At 40.2% G+C, this 14,747-nt stretch overlaps 1 protein-coding gene across 2 annotated transcripts in view; it reads left to right on the top strand.

Annotated features, from left to right (window-relative positions):
* Window positions 1–14,747, top strand: part of Vmp1 (vacuole membrane protein 1) — a 104,895-nt gene that overhangs the window by 13,635 nt on the left and 76,513 nt on the right. Inside the window, exon 1 of one of the 2 annotated variants that reach the window (XM_042691777.1) lies at window positions 6,862–6,874. The exons of the other annotated variant lie outside the window; for it this stretch is intronic. The gene's annotated coding sequence lies outside the window, so the exon portion shown is untranslated. Of the gene's footprint in view, window positions 1–6,861; window positions 6,875–14,747 lie in introns of those variants that run through there. 2 annotated transcript variants of the gene reach the window in all.

Genomic DNA, 14,747 nt, shown 5'->3' with positions numbered 1-14,747 from the left:
TACATGTATACATATATGTTAGAATTCTCCTTGAGGACATTTCAGTTAGACTAAGAATACTTGGGACTTATTCCCACATCCAGCATTTTACTGGCCTTATTTCATGAAAAGGACCAAAACAGATACAACTTCAATGAATTGTAAATAGTTGCTTTTCTTTAAAATGATTATTTTAAATTACTCTAGCTATAGAGACTAGAGCCCTTTTACCCCATAACTTTTAGAAGTGCAGGGCACTATCCGTTGTTCCCTATAACTTTTCTTTTCTTTTATTTATTTATTGGGGTTTTTTGGGGTCCAGTCGTGGGGCCTGAACTCTGGGCCTGGGTGCTGTCCCTCAGCTCTTCAGCTCAAGGCTAGCACTCTACCACTTGAGCCACAGCGCCACTTCCGGCTTTTTTCTTTTTGCTTATGTGGTGCTGAGGCATCAAACCCAGGGCCTCGAGCATGCAAGGCAAGTGCTCTACCACTGAGCCACCTTCCCAGCCCATCCCTATAACTTTTAGAATACTTCTTTTAAGTACTCATTACAGTAGTCAGATTGTATGAAAATAAATCAATTTTGCTATCCAACACAACAAACTAAGAGTTCTTTGTGTGAATGCTTCTGTAACATAGGCTGTGAAAACCAATCATCTAGGCTTTTAGGCAGCATAGAAAGCAAGTGCTTATAAATGAATACTCAGGAGTCATGTGATTATTTTGGAAAATGATGACATGAAAAGGGCTTGGAGAAAGTGGCTGCAATGTGCCAAACATTAACTGGGCACTTACATGTGATTTCTTTTATAGTAGAGAAGCTAAATTACTGACAGTCCCCAAAAGCAAAACAAAATCAATCCTCAAGATGGGGATAGTATACAAATATATTCAAATGCAAAGGTCTAAACTACTTATCAAGATGGCCTAACTAATAAGTGATGGTAGGATTTTTGTTTGTTTTTAACTACTTGAGCTGACAGGTAGAACAGAATTAGGATGGGGTGAATGAGTTTCTGTCTTGGGGTGCAGTGGTCCAAATGTGTTTTGCCTTGGTGTGGCCTTAGATCACTCAAGACAAATTGGCAGCCTTCAGGTACCAACTTCTCCTGTCAATATGAAGAGATAATGAGTGAGAGAAACAGGTTGAGTTAATACTAGATGAGGTAGTTTAGTCACTGTGAACACAGACATTTAGATAATTACTGTTGAAAGCATTGGCAAACAAAGTACATAGGGTATTTCCTGAATAGAAGATAGTCTGTCCAAACTGTTTTCTCAGGGTATCTTCAGCTTTGTAGTTTCAAATTTTGAATGAGAAAACACTGCTGAATAGACTAGGGGATAAAATTATTCTGCTCAGATTTGCAAACCACAGTGTCAGTTTTCTAATATTGCAAAGGGAAGCGCTCTATAGATTGAGTTTTTCCCTTTTTAAATTCTCAGAAAAATAATCTTAGATTAAGTTGGGGAAGAAGTTATCTTACCCACATGCCAATACATTTTATATTATTATTTTAGGACCATTTGGCATCTAGGTCTTGTCTCTAGATTTCTCATTAATTTGTTCCATGACATTATTAAATCACTTTACCTCTTTTTTTGGTTGGTGGTGGTGGTCATGGTCGTGGTCCTAGGGCTTGAACTCTGGGCTTGGGTGCTGTCCCTCAGCTCTTCAGCTCAAGGCAAGTACTCTACCACTTGAGCCATAGTGCCACTTCTGGTTTTCTAATTTTTTATTGGAGATGAGAGTCTCACAGACTTTTCTGCCTGGGCTGACTTTAAACTGTGATCCTCAGATCTCAGCCTCTTGAGTAATTAGGATTACAGGTGTGAGCCACCTGTGCCCGGCTCACTTTACCTCTTAATGCTTATCTATAAGTTACAGGAGGAGGTTAAGCTTGAATACTCTGTAAGGTCCATTCTTCTTTCCTGTTTGTTTTTACCAAATATTGATAGGACAGTCTTGGGAACTTCATACCTCTTTTGAAAGAAAGAGGATTATCAGTATGCAGAAATTATTTAAGGCTGAGTAACATGATGACTTCATTAGGGATAGAATATAAGGAGAAAAACAAAAAGGAAGCTAAGATCAGAATCTGAAGAAATCCAAGAAGTAGACCAGGGGGACCTACCAATGGAGTAGCCAGAGAAATGGGAAGAAAAACAGAATATTTTATATAGGTTTTTTTTTTTTGTCGGTCGTGGGGCTTGAACTCTGGGCCTGGGCGCTGTCCCTCAGCTCTTCAACTCAAGGCGAGCGCTCTACCACTTGAGCTACAGCGCCACTTCCAAAACAGAATATTTTAAAAAGAAAGTGATTACTTGTTTTCAGTGAAAGTGAGAAGTTCAGTAAGATGTGTCCTTGGGATTTGGCAACATGATCATCTAGTGATCTTGACAAAAGAAATGTCCTTTTATTTATTGAGTTAGGAGTTATGTTGCAATGAGTTGCGTAGAGATTTGGTGATTAAAGGGGATACTGTGTGCATATATGCAACTCTTTTTTTTTTTTTTTTTTTTTTGGTCGGTGGTGGGTCTTGAACTCTGGGCTTGGGCGCTGTCCCTGCGCTCTTCAGCTCAAGACGAGCACTCTACCGCTTGAGCTTCAGTGCCACTTCCTATTTTCTAGTGGTTTATTGGAGATAAAGAGTGGGACTTTCCTGCCCAGGGTGGCTTCAAACCAGTATCCTCAGATCTTAGCCTCCTGAGTAGCTAGGATTACAGCTCTGAGCCACCAACACATGGCCATATATATATGCAACTCTTAAGAAATGTATCTGTGAAGTACAGAAATGGGAAGGACTAGATAATGCTTATTTGTTGTTGAGAATAAAGGAAAGATTGCTGACAGTGAGAACTGTAGGAGCTAAGTGCCTGAGAATTGCCTGCCAGCCTTTGGCAAGTAGAGGACTCTGCCTTAGGAATAAAAAGGAGAATGCTCATAAAGGTAAAGGTGTAAATCTTTTCCTAAGTTTAGTAGAAGGATTAAAAAATTCCCCTCTTGGGCTGGGAAGGTGGCTCAGTGGTTGAGCGCTTGCCTTGCATGCATAAGGCCCTGAATTCGATTCCTCAGCACCACATAAGAAAAAAGAAAAAAGCCAGAAGTGGCACTGTGGCTCAAGTGGTAGAGCGCTAGCCTTGAGCTGAAGAGCTGAGGGACAGCGCCCAGACCCAGAGTTCAGGGCCTACAACTGTACCCAAAAAGAAAAAAGAAAGAAAAGAAACAATGTACTCATTACCTGCCTTATGAAATGGTAACCCCTCTGTACAACACTTAAAAACAATAGAATTGTACTTAATTTAAAAAAAAAACAAAACAAAACAAAAAACAAGCCTGGCAACTACGGCTCATACCTGCAGTCCTAGCAACTGAGACTTTAGGATCAAGGTTCAAAACCAGCTTGGGGGCTGGGAAGGTGGCTCAGTGGTAGAGCGCTTGCCTTGCATGCCTGAGGCCCTGGGTTCGATTCCTCAGCACCACATAAGCAAAAAGGAAAAAAAAAGCCGGAAGTGGCGTTGTGGTGCAAGTGGTAGAGCGCTAGCCTTGAGCTGAAGAGCTGAGGGACAGCGCCCAGGCCCAGAGTTCAGGCCCCACGACCAGACCCAAAAAAAAAACCAGCTTGGGCAGGAAAATCTAGATACTTTTATTTATCTCCAAATAACCGGCAAAAAGCTGAAAGTGGTAGCGCACTAGCACTGAGCAAAAAAGCTCAGGAACAGACCCTAAGCTCAAGCCCAAGGCCTGGCACCCCCCCCCCCCAAAAAAATGCAACTAAGCAGCTGAGTAGAAAAGGAGAAAATGGGAAGCAGTTTGAGAAGAGAGAACAAAGAATGTTGGTGCTGTGGCTAGAAGTGGTAGAGCAAGCCCGGCATTGGGGGCTCACGACTGTAATCCTAGCTACTCAGGTGTATGAGAACTGAGGTTCAAAGCCAGCCAGGGCAGGAAAGTCTGTGAGACTCTTATCTCCAATTAACTACCAGAAAACTGGAAGTGGTGCTGTGGCTCAAATGGTAGAGTGCTCGCCTTGAGCTGAAGAGCTGTGGGACGGTGCCCAGGCCCAGAGTTAAGTCCCATGACTGACAGGAGGAGGAGGAGGAGGGGGAAGAGGGGAAAAAAGGAAGAAGTAGTGGTGGTTGAGCACTTGCCTTGAGCAGGAAGAAGGAAGAAGTAGTAGTAGTGGTAGAGCACTAGCCTTGAGCAAAAGAGCTTAGGTGTGACCAGGCCCTGAGTTCAAGCCCCACAACCAACTCCCCCACCTCCAAAAAAAAAAGAAAAAAACTAGGAGGAAGAAAAGGGAAAAAAACCTGACAACTGTGCACAAGTGGCTCATGCCTGTAATCTACCTACACAGCTGTTTGAAGTCAGTCCAAGCCCACTCTTGTCTTCGATTAACTAGCAAAAAGCCAGAAGTAGAGTTGTGGCATTAAGTGGTAGAATGTCGAACCAAGTAAGAACCAGGGGCTCTGAGTACAAACGCTAGCACCTACACAAACAAAACACAAAACTAATTCCTAATGGACAGTTGATAACTATGCATCAAATTGATAAATGAATTTTAAGTGGTTCTATTATAGTTCTGATCATTTTTCTCCAGCTACGTTCAGCTGTTCATACAGAGCTTAATAAAAAGTTTTAAGGTTATGATTTTGCCTGTTCTTACAGTTGTTGGGATTGAAAAAGAGGCAGAAATGTTTTCAAGGGAAATTTTTATTATCTTCAAATAATTGTACAAGGGGGTTAAAACTGAACTTTTTTTTTTTTTTTTTGGTCCAGTTGTGAGGCCTGAACTCTGGGCCTGGGCGCTGTCCCTCAGCTCTTCAGCTCAAGGCTAGCGCTCTACCACTTGAGCCACAGCGCCACTTCTGGCTTTTTTCTTTTTGCTTATGTGGTGCTGAGGAATCGAACCCAGGGCCTCAAGCATGCAAGGCAAGTCCTCTACCACTGAGCCACCTTCCCAGCCCCAAAACTGAACATTTTCACTCACATATATAATGTATCTTGATAAGAATCACCCCTTCTTCTACCACCACCACTTATACCTTCCCCTACCAGTCTCATTACATTTTCTGGTTCCATTCTGTCTCTCTCTCTTTCTCTCTCTTTTTTTTTCTCTCTCTCTCATACACAACACACATACACACACATAAATAGTCTTTGCCCATATTCATCTACTGTCCCCTTTGAAATAGTGTCCACAGACAAGACATGCTTCATCTTCCTATAATCATTTTGTTAAATTGTCTTTTAATTGTTCAGAGGGATTATATCATATAATCTAACTCCTGTATATTACGTACTTTAGTCAATTTGATACTTTATGCATATGACCCTGTACATATTTGTATTAATGTTTATATTTTAGATCTGAGTTCTATGTATGAGAAAAAAAAACAAACCTTTGCCTTTCTGAGCTTATTATACTCAATGTGATTTTTTCCATATCCATATATTTTTATGCAAATGATATAATTTTATTCTTCCTAATAGATTAATCAAATTCCATTGTGTGTGATACACACATGCACACAATTATTAGATAATGACTTATTGTTTTGGATAAATACCCAAGAGTGATATTGCTGCATCAAAGAGTAGTTCTATTTTCATTTGTTTTTCGAAGTCTCCATACTGAATTCCGTAGCAGTTGCATTCACATTCCCCAACAATATAATAGTGTTCTTTTTTTTCTCCAGACATCTTTGCCAGCATTTGTTGTTCATATTTCTGATATCATGAATTAGTTTTTTTCCTTTAAATTTTTTTTATTGTGAAAATACCGTACAGAGGAGTTACACTTACATGGGCAAGATGAATACATTTCTTATCAAGCATTGTTGCTGCCTCCTTTGTTTCCCCTTCCTAACCCTTCCCATCTTCCCCCATCCCCCACCAAAGTTGTAAAGTTCATTTTTCAACATAACGACTTGTATATCTCGTTGTTGCAATGGGTCCACCTGTATCCCTATTTAAACAATTTGTTTTTCCTTCCCCTCCACAAATTATATCAACATCAAATACAGTGAAAGCAGGGGTTATACCGTGGGGGAGGGACATACAAAGCAACAAAGAAATCATCTTATAAATATGTTAGAGGGCTGGGAAGGTGGCTCAGTGGTAGAGTGCTTGCCTTGCACGCATGAGGCCCTGGGTTTGATTCCTCAGCACTACATAAGCAAAACGAAAAAAGCCAGAAGTGGCGCTGTGGCTCAAGTGGTAGAGCACTAGCCTTGAGCTGAAGAGCTGAGGGACAGTGCCCAGGCCCAGAGTTCAGGCCCCACTACCGGACCCCCCCCCCCCAAAAAAAAATAAATAAATATGTTAGAAACAATCACATGAAAGAAAAAACATTTGAATCTTTATCGTGGGGTTCATTTCGCCTAACATCAACTTATCTGACCGTTTCTGCTTGTCTCAGACATATACTAGTTATTGCAAATAAAGGAAACCATGGGGCGTATGTTTCTTTGGGCCTGGCTTACTTCGCATAATATAATTTTTTCCAAGCCTTTCCATTTCCTAACAAATGGGGCAATGTCATTCTTTCTGATGGAGGCATAGAATTCCATTGTGTATATATACCACATTTTCTTGATTCATTCATCTACTGAGGGGCATCTGGGTTGGTTCCATATCTTAGCTATGATAAATAAGGCTGCAATAAACATAGTTGTGCTGGTAGCTTTAGTATAATCTTGTTTATGATCATTTGGGTAAATGCCCAAAAGTGGGATTGCTGGTCATAGCGGAGCTCTTTGTGGAGTCTTTTGCTTTCCAAAGTGGTTGAACAAGTTTACACTCCCACCAACAATGCATAAGGTTCCCTTCTGTTCCCCTCCAGCATCTGTTGTTATTAGAGTTCTTGATTATAGCCATTCTAACTGGAGTGAGGTGGTATCTCAATGTTGTTTTGATTTGCATTTCTTTTATGACTAGGGAGGTTGAACATTTCTTCATGTGTCTAATGGCCATCCTTCTTTCCTCTTCAGAGAAGCTTCTCTTTAAGTCTTTAGCCCACTTGTTTATTGGGCAGTTGTTTCTTTGAGGATTTGTTGTTGGGGGATTTAATTTTTTGAGTTCCAGGTATATTTTAGATATGAGACCCTTGTCTGTTGTATGGCTAGTAAGTCAGTTACCACTGGCTTACTTTTATAATCCTTGATATTAAGGAAGCCAAGATCGGAGGACTGAGGTTCAAAGCCAGCCTCGGCAGACAAATTCAGGAGATTCATCACCATTTACCAAAACACAATAACAAAAACTTATATGTGGCTCAACTGGTAGAGGATCAACCATGAATGGAAAAACCTGAGCAAGAGTCTACTAGTGTCCCTGAGTTCAAGAGCCAGTATTAGTACCTTCCCCCCCCCCAAAAAAAAAAAAAAAAAAAGGCAAGAAAAGACTCTTATTTGCGGGGAGGGGATCAGTTGTGGGGCTATGTGCTGTCCCTTAGCTCTTTTGCTTAAGGCCAGCGCTCTGCCACTTTAAGCCTCAGTGCCAGATTTTCTGGTGTTAATTGGAGAAATGAGTTTCAGGGACATTCTGGCTCAGATCTCGGTTTCCTAAGTAGCTAGGATTACAGGCATGAGCCACCAGTGCTCTGTAAGAAATAAGACTCTTTAGAAAATGTTTAAAATGCAAAATAGCTAAATAGTCAAAATATAGACAGTTTTCGTGTTTTTATAAGCTTAATTGTTCAGAACTCTGGTGGTTCTTTTCTTGGATTATATATATATTATTATGGTTTCTTTTTTTGGGAAATGGCAAACGTGTGTGTGTGTGTGTGTGTGTGTGTGTGTGTGTGTGTGTGTGTGTGTGTGTGTGTGTGTGTGTGTGTGTATGTTCGTGCACACACTGGTCCTGGAGCTTGAACTTAGGGTACTGTCTCTAAGCTTTTTTGTGGGGGGGGGGAGGGATCCGGTCATGGGGCCTGAACTCTGGGCCTAGGTGCTGTCCCTCAGCTCTTCAGCTCAAGGCTAGTGCTCTACCACTTGAGTCACAGCGCCACTTCTGGCTTTTTTTTTTTTTTCCTTTTTTGCTTATGTGGTGCTGAGGAATCGAATTCAGGGCCTTATGCATGCAAGGCAAGTGCTCTACCACTGAGCCACCTTCCCAGCCCTGGGTCGTCGTGGGGCTTGAACTCTGGGCTTGGGCGCTGTCCTTGTGCTCTTCAGCTCAAGGAGAGCACTCTACCGCTTGAGCCACAGCACCACTTCCAGTTTTCTAGGGTTTTATTGGAGATACGAGTCTCAGAACTTTCCTGGCCAGGCTGCTTTGAACCACAATCCTCAGATCTCAGCCTCCTGAGTAGCTAGGATTACAGGCGTGAGCCACAGGCGCCCGGCTTCTCTAAGCTTTTTTACTAAAGGTTAGTGCTCTAACATGTGACCCACAACTTCACTTACAGCTTTTTGGGTGCTTAAATATAGTTAAGAGTCTCATGGACTTTTATGCCCAGGTTGGCTTCAAACCAGGATCCTCAGATTTCAGCCTCTTGAGTAGCTAGGATTGCAGATGAGAGCTACCCACAGTGCCCTGCTAAACCTTTTTTAGTTTGTTATTTTTCAGTCCTGAGGATTGAAATCAGAATCTTTCATTTGGCAACACTTTTAAGTACTTGAGCCATATCCCCTGAAGGTTTTTTTTAAACTGGATTTATTTTATATGTGTGGAAGTAGGCTGATTATACAAAAATAACTCAGGGCCCTAGATTATTTCTTAACAAAATTCTAGACTATTATGTTTTCTAGAGATAATTTTTAGAAGACAATGACAGTAAGCTGTTCTTTGATTATTAGCACATTTTGTAAGAACATATTTTCTCAAATAAAAATTCCTGTTGTAATGTTTTTTAATTAGTTATAGGGCTTGAATCAGGGCCTGGGCTCTGTCTCTCAGCTCTTTTGTTCAAGGCTAATGCTCTACCACTTGAGCCACCGCTCTACTTCTCATTTTCTGGTGGTTAATTGGAGATGAGTCTCATGGACTTTCCTGCCCAGGCTGGCTTTGAATCATGATCTTCAGATCTTAGCCTCCTGAATAGCTAAGATGACAAGCGTGAGCCACTAGTGCCTGGCTCTGTTGTAATGTCTTAAAAACAAAACTGCTAAATAATTATGGGAAGCCATTATTGTATATTCAATCTCAAGTGGACCAAAGTTGTTTGGGATAAAAGTCTTGTACCTCTTAAAAATAGTGTTCTGGGAAATAGTCATTGGGGGGAGAAGGGGGATTAGCAGAGTTTTGGTTTTTTTAACTTTTTAGTTAGAAAGATAAGTATAGGGGCTGGGAAGGTGGCTCAGTGGTAGAGTGCTTGCCTTGCATGCATGAGGCCCTGGGTTCAATTCCTCAGCACCACATAAACAGAAAAAGCTGGAAGTGGCGCTATGGCTCAAGGGGTAGAGCACTAGCCTTGAGCTGAAGAGCTGAGGGACAGCACCCAGGCCCAGAGTTTAGGCCCCATGACCGGCAAAAAAAAAAAAAAAGAAAAGAAAAAGAAAGATAAGTATAAAGTATATAGTTTGCTTCATAGCCTTTTTGTGCCCTGTTCTTCTTTTCACCACAAATTATATAAATTTACTTATTGTGATTAGGTTAATGGATTTTAATCTCCAAAAGAAATTGCTAAATATGAGCATATGTTTTGTTAAGTATTTATAAAACTTAAGTATAACTTAAGGATAAGTGACTGGAAGGTAGAAAATCTTTAATTCCGTTATATGGATCTATTTCAAACACCCTTTATTTTATTTAATAAAATCCAGACTGGACACTGGTGGCTTACACCTATAATCCAGCTACTCAGGAGACTGAGATCTTAAGATCACGGTTTGAAGACAGTCCAGAGTAGAAGGCAGCAAAGTCCATGAGACTCTTATTTCCCAATTAGCCACCAGAAAACCGGAAGTGAGAGTTGTGGCTCAAAGTGGTGGAGTACTAGCCTTGAGCAGAAGAGCTCAGGATAGCTCCCAGCCCCTGAGTTCAAGCCTCATGACTGATAAAAAAGAAAGTAAAATCCAGATTTGTGGAGTAGACTTCAATTTTGTAAACCTGTTGTGATGCTATAATCTTACGTGTTTTCACAAAATAACTATTTTTAGTTACATTTGTATAATTAATTAGACTTTGCGATTCTAAGAACTCTTGAACGAGTGGTCCTGATCTCCCATAGTATCTATTACATTGTCATCATCATCATTGTGTGAAGTTGAGGCAATATGTGATGAGATAATGTGTTTTGCATATATTGCCTTTTTAATATTCATAATTTCCCTCTAATATGTATCATGTTATTCCTGTTTTACAGATTAAAAAATCTGATATTTGGACTTAGAAGGTGGCTCAGTAGTAGAGTGCTTGCCTTGCATCCAGAGGCCCTGGGTTTGATTCCTCAGCACCACATAAGCAGAAAAAGCCGGAAGTGGCGCTGTGGCTCAAGTGGTAGAGCACTAGCCTTGAGTTGAAGAGCTGAGGGACAGCGCCCAGGCCCAGAGTTCAGGCCCCATGACCGACCCAAAAAAAAAAAAAAAGCTGAGATTTGGAGAGATTTACAAACTCATCCAAATTTCATTGAATAGTTTCATGTTAAGCTTCAATTAAAACATAGTTCTGTTAAACTGTAAAATCTTCTAGGAAAATGAAGAGCAGTAGCATGTGCTGAAAGTTGTTTTTCTAGTTTAGGTAGTTTCCAGGTTGATTGCTTTATATACCTCCTACATTTATAATTGCACATATATGTACACACAAATATGTATATGCGTGCACACTATTTTATCCAACTATCATCCTAATAAAGTGGCAATTATTGTCTTCATTTTGTAGTTCTAGAAAATCAAAGCCAAAAGAAAATGAAATTTGCTCATGATCATACAGCTAGACAAGGATGCAAATCTAGACATTCAAACTTTAAGTCATGCAGACTAGACCAGGCTTACCAACAGAAACTTGTGCTTTTTTTTGTTGTTGTTTTTGTTTTTTTTGGGGTCCGGTCGTGGGGCCTGAACTCTGGGCCTGGGCACTGTCCCTCAGCTCAAGGCTAGCACTCTACCACTTGAGCCACAGTGTCACTTCCAGCTTTTTTCTTTTTGCTTATGTGGTGCTGAGGAATCGAACCCAGGGCCTCAGGCATGCAAGGCAAGCGCTCTACCACTGAGCCACCTTCCCAGCCCCTTGTGCTTTATTTTTTGATGTGTTTGTTTGTTCATTGAAAAATGAAGGCAGTAAAACAAAGGTTGGCAAAAATGGATTTTGTCAGTCACGGGGCTTGGACTCTGGGCCTGGCACTGTCCCGGAGCTCTTCAGCTCAAGGAGAGTGCTCTACCACTTAAGCCACAGCCTCACTTCTTGGGGGGAGGAAGGGCGGGGGTTATCTCTCAGCTCTTCGGCTCAAGGTTAGCACTCTACCACTTGAGCCATAGTGCCAGTTCCGATTTTCTGGTGGTCCCTTAGAGATAAGAGTCTCACAGACTTTCCTGCACAGGTAGCTTTGAACTGTGATCCTCAGATCTTGGCCTCCTTAGCCTTAGTAGCTAGGATTACAGGCATGAGCTGCCAGTGCCCGGCTAAGAAGAAACTCTTACAGTGAATAAATGTATGCTTTTATATAGTCTTTTACTTGTTCTTTTTTTACATGAGTTATTAGAAATAATTATAGTTAGAGCCAGACATGTGAAGCCCATCTATAATCTCTGAACTTGGGAGAGTCAGGCAGGAGATAAAAAGTTCTGAAGCTAACCTGTCTACATAGTTAGTTTGAAGTCAACCTAATTTACATGGGAAGACTGTCAAAACAAAATAAAACAAAATGATAATTAGACCTAATAAGCTAGTCCCAGCTAGCAAACCTTAGACTATCATCTTTTGATAAGCTGACTACAAATCTGTTGTGATTCTTAGTTTACATAATCTTTAGTTAAGATAGTTGAATTAAGAGGCAGAAAGTATATGTATATAGCTCAGTAATAAAGCCCTTGGGTCTAGTATTCACAAGACTCTTGGTTTGTTCAGCACTGCCAGAATAATTGCTGAATTGAAAGTAAGAAAAGTTACATAAATATCTTATAAAATGATTTATTGTGGGTTTTTTTTTGTTTTACCTTGGATTTGAAGTTTTGCACTTCTTAATATTCCCCCCAAACTCACAGTCTAATTTAATTCAGATTATCACTGAGTCAGAAAAAAATAAAAAATTGAACTACTTGATCATGAAAATATCTTTAAGCTTGGAGCTATTATTAAATATAGAGAAAATGAAAAGCATTTACTAAAATGATTTTCTGTATGACTTTTTGATGTTTTGATTCTTTGTTTCCATTGATGACTTTTTTCTTAGATAACAACACTGAAGTATAATTTGCATACTATACAATTCACCTATTTAAATTGTACAGTTCAGGGCATGCTTAGAGTATTTGGCTAGTATATATCATACCCTGAGTTTGGTCCTCAGCACAGATATAAAGAACTAACTAAACATTATTCAATTAATGTTAGTATACTCACATTTATTTATTGTTACCACAGTCAATTTTAGAATATTTTTATCACCACTAAAAGGAGCAACATATTGGCAGCACCTCCTCATACCTTCAACTAATCTTTTGTTATGTACTCTGTTTTTTTGTTTTTGTTTTTGTTTTGGTCATGGGGCCTGAACTCTGGGCCTGGGCACCATCTCTCAGCTTTTCAGCTCAAGGATAGTGCTCTACCACTTGAGCCACAGCACCACTACCAGATTTTTCTGCTTATGTGGTACTGAGGAATCCAACCCAGGGCCTCATGGATGCAAGGCAAGCACTCTACCACTGGGCCACCTTCCCAGCCCCTACTCTGTATTTCTTTTCTGGATACTTCCTATAAATGGGAATCATATTATGACATTTTATGGCTATCTTTGTGCTTTATTGGCATTTCTTTGATAGCTAAAGATGTTGAGCATTTTTCCACATATGCTTATTAGTTATTAGCATATTATTTTCGGAGAAATCCCATAACATTTGTTTGTATTTCAATTAGATTAAATTTGCTTTATTTTAAGAATAAAAGTTTATTATATAGCTGTATAAAAGCATTTCATGAAATACATTATTTGTAAATGTTTTTCCCTTTCTGTAAGTTGTCTTATTTTCTTTTTCTTTTTTTTTTTCCTTTTTTTTGTGGGAGTGGTTCAGTCATGGGGCCTGAACTCTGGGCCTGGGTGCTGTCCCTCAGGTCTTCACCTCAAGGCAAGTGCTCTACCACTTGAGCCACAGTGCCACTTCCGGCTTTTTTTGTCTTCTTATGTGGTGCTGAGGGATCGAACCCAGGGCCTCATGCATACAAGGCAAGCACTCTACCATTGAGCCACCTTTCCAGCCCTCTTTATTTTCTTGATGATGTGCTTTGTAACATAAATGTAATTATAACAACTTCCTTATTATTTACCTTTTTTTCTGTGCTGGGATTCCAACCCAGAGCCTCTTACATGTTAGATAGGTAGTCTCCTACTGAGCCACATCCCTAGTTCTCAGTTGTCTTTTTAGGAAAGTCTGGAAAAGCTATATTAAAAATACTATTGTTACAGTAAGAACTCAGCTTGAGCCAGGCGCTGGTGGCTCACACCTGTAATCCTAGCTACTCAGGAGGCTGAAATCTGAGGATCACGGTTCAAAGCCAGCCTAGGCAAGAAAGTGTGAGACTCTTGCCTCCAGTAAACCACTAGAAAATTGGAAGTGGCACTGTGGCTGAAGTAGTAGAGTGCTAGCTTTGAGCTGAAGAGCTCAGGGACAGTGCCTCAAGCCCCACGACCAACAAAAAAAAAAAAAAAAGGAACTCAGCATTGTAATGAGGTACTTTTTGACAAGAAAAGTATACTTTAGGCATGACAGTCATTGAATTTTGGTGCATGTTGTATTAAAGTGACTTTTTTGTGGCCAATACAAAGGCTTGAACTCAGGGGCAAGTAGCTAGGATTACAAGCCTAAGCCACTGGTGCTCAGCTATGGCAATGTTTTAAAGTAAAAATTGGAGCTAGGTATATAACTCAGTGATATAGCTTTTGTCTAGCATGTATGTAATCTTTTTTTCTTTTTTTTTTCTTTTTGGCCAGTCCTAGGGCTTGAACTCAGGGTCTGGGCACTGTCCCTAAGCTGCTTTTGCTCAAGGCTAGCACTCTACCACTTTAGCCATAGTGCCACTTACAACTTTTTCTGAATATATGGTACTGAGGAATCAAACCCAGGGCTTCATGTGCGCTAGGTAAGCACTCTACCACTAAGCCACATTCCCATCCCTGATGTATGTAGTCTTGGATTCAATTAGCAACACTACAAAAAGTTTTTTAAAAATCCTAAGGTAAAAACACATATAATATGAAAAGTTATAGAGTACACTTAATGTATTTTAAACATTTAATTATTTTTATTTTCTATGCCTAATTCCATAGCATTGTTTCCTACAGAAAACTAATATGAAACTGGGTGCCAGTGGCTCTTACCAATAATTCTAGCTACTCACGAGGCTGAGATTTGAGGATAGAGGTTCAAAGTCTGTCTGAACAAATTCTCAAGACTCTTATCTACAGTTAGCCAGAAAAATGCTGGAAATAATCAAGTAACTCCCGTGACTCAAGTGGTAGAATGCTGGCCATTAGCAAAAAGTCAAGCAAGAGTACAAGGCTCTAAGCTTAAACCCTTAGTTCCTACAGGGGGGAAAAAAAAGGAAACCCCTAATCTTTGGCCTTAGATATAGCAGTCAACATTCCTGATAGCTTTGTTAATATAGTCTATAT

This window comes from Dipodomys spectabilis, unplaced genomic scaffold (assembly GCF_019054845.1).
Source record: "Dipodomys spectabilis isolate Male_0828 unplaced genomic scaffold, ASM1905484v1 ptg000004l, whole genome shotgun sequence".
NCBI classification, from domain to species: Eukaryota; Metazoa; Chordata; class Mammalia; order Rodentia; family Heteromyidae; genus Dipodomys; species Dipodomys spectabilis.
Note: the sequence above shows the minus strand (reverse complement) of the source record. Positions and strands in the feature narration are given on the sequence as shown.